Genomic DNA, 2,721 nt, shown 5'->3' on the forward strand with positions numbered 1-2,721 from the left:
CCGCCCTGTTCGCCGTCTCGCAGGCCCACCTCCTCGCCTCCTCTGGTCCTCGCGTAGCCCTCTTCACCGTCGCGTAGGCCCACCTCGTCGCCTCCTCAGGTCCTCGCGCAACCCTCGTTGCCGTCGCGCAGGTCCACCTCCTCGCTTCCTCCGGTCGCGCCGCCCTCTTCGCCGTCGCGCCTCCTCGTCGCGGCCCCTGACGCCCGCCCTCGGCCTCACCCAAGCAAGAGCCAGAGGCCAGCCGCCACCAGCAGTCAAGATCCAGAGCTAGGCACGCCGCCACATAGACAAGATCCAGAGCCCAGCTGCCGCCTGCGGGCAAGATCCAGAGCCGGTCACGCCGTCGCGCCTGTCGTCATCTTCCGGCAAAATTGTTCTTGTTGTCATATATTTCCTTGGATTTGCTGTCTATTTTTGCTGTCCGAAACATCAGTCTGCATTGCTTGGATTTGTTGTCTATTTTTGATGTCCGAAACATCAGTCTGAATTGCTTGGATTTGCTGTCTATTTCTGCAATTAGAGGCAAATGATGATATGGGAATAGTGAATATCTTATTGCCATACAAAATTGAGAGATTGAGAGATTAATACTTGCCATGAACAGGTCAGCCTCGAAGGGCATGAAGCAGTTGCCATGAACACTTGCTGGTGTGTGACATCTATTTCTGCCCTTCGAGGCTGAGCTCTTCATGGATTCTTGAGAGTGAATCACTCATTGCCACCTCTGACAAATAAAATTGAGAGATTGAGTTGTTGCCACGAACAGGTCAACCTCGAAAAGGCATGAAGCATATGGCATGTACACTTGCTGGAGTACTGTGGCATGTGCTTCTGCCTTTCGAGGCTGAGGTTTTCATGGATAGTTAGTTAATCCAAACATATCTCTCCCACTTCTGATGCCTTTCTATATTATGTTTTTGATAGTTGACATGCAAGTGTTGCTGATCTTTTATGTCTAAGGTCATTTTTTATGTATTATTGGATCATTTTGGTTTAATTGAATCTTTCTGCAAATGATGATGTCGTAGATTTGCTGCCTATTTAACTGGATCATCATGGTTTATTTTGCTGCCTATTTTTGCAGGATTAGTGGAAGCAGCCATGTCGGAAACTGGATCCTCCGATTCAAATCCACAACTTGACCAAGTGCTGAATGTTCAACCCGAAGTGTCTGCAAAAACAGGTGCATGTAGCACCTCCCAGCGTAGGAAGCCAAGAGCACAAACCAAGTGGCCTAGTGACATCATCAAAGTCGCAGGCTTCGACAGTGAGGGGTTCCCAACAAAAGATGATGGAATAAAATGCTGGCGACTGATCTATGGATTAATCGCACGGCAAAGGGTTGGAATCAATGTCCACTTTGAGGATTTGGATGAGGCCGCGCGGCAGGGCTTGTTCGATATCATGAAGCAATACTTGCAGTTTTCTAAGGGCACATCCGAGGCAGAGCTGAATCGTGTCAGAGGGGCGGCATGCAAGTCAATCGCCAAGCTCCACAGGAGCTACAGGTCCAGTCTGGTATGAAATTATGTCAATGAAGGTAAAGAGCCCTTTGAGCTGCACAAGCACTTGGATCGCCAAGACTGGGAGATGTTCGTGGAGACTGCCACCTCGGAGCAGTTCAAAGAGAAGAGTGAGCACTTCAAGAACCTTCATGCTAGGATCACGGACAACCACCACCTCGGTCCAGAGGGCTATGCTAGGAAAGAGAAGGGGAGGTGGAGCAAAGAGGACAAGGCAATGGAGGAGGCAGGGTCAGAGAACCCTTGGAAACAGTATCCTGGGCGATCAGAGCCATATTTAAGGGCTAGGGCTGGTCCAACACCATCCACCGGGGGAATCACCTGGAGTAGCGACGGTACCAAGAGGCTGGCCGACCGGGTGATCGAGTTGAAGGATCATGAGAGCAGTGTAAGAGAACATGACATCCTCTCCACTGCTATTGATATGCCAGAGCACACTGGTCGCGTGCATGGAGTCTCCAGTTCAAGGGGTTGGAATGAAGCCTTCGGCAAAGAACATGAAGGCTTGTGGAAGAAAAAGAAACGGTCTTCTATTGTGGATCCCGACCGCCTGAAACAGGAGATAAAGAATGACATATTTTATACACTGAGGGTAGCAGGGATTGATGTTGAAGCAGCATTATTAGCTGCGGCCCGTGCCAAGAGCAGCTGCGCCTCCAAGCCCACGGTACAGCAAGTACTAGAAGAAGCAGCAGCAGCAGCCTTGCCTAACCCCCCTCCCCCGGTCAGCGCATCATGCTGAACCCAAGACCCCCCTCCCCCAGCATTGGTCCTATATTTGATGAGCCGGACACAATTGAAAGGCTCAATAATGTTCCAACCCCCTGCAGCATTGTAACTGGAAGTTACTCAACTTTGTTGATTGAGTTAGCACAGGGAATTGTGCAACCCGGGGACATGGAATGCCACACGGTGCCAGTGCAGGATGGGTATGTCATGGTCAAGATTGATTTAGTCCATGAAAACGCCAAGGATGTCGCTCTGCCCATCCCGCTGCCAGAAGCCGACATTTATACTTTGGGGGATGCCCGTACCTTGCGGATCCAATGGAAGAAAAGTGGTATCCCCATCCCCCCATTGGTCGGTCGTCAACTAGTGGTGCCCCAAAGCGGCCACGCAACCCAACAACTGATCCTGAAAATGTGAAGAAGGATGCCGCGGCATGCGATGACCCTTCTGGGGCACCAAAGAAAAAGAG

Source organism: Panicum virgatum, chromosome 4K, assembly GCF_016808335.1.
Source record: "Panicum virgatum strain AP13 chromosome 4K, P.virgatum_v5, whole genome shotgun sequence".
NCBI lineage: Eukaryota > Viridiplantae > Streptophyta > Magnoliopsida > Poales > Poaceae > Panicum > Panicum virgatum.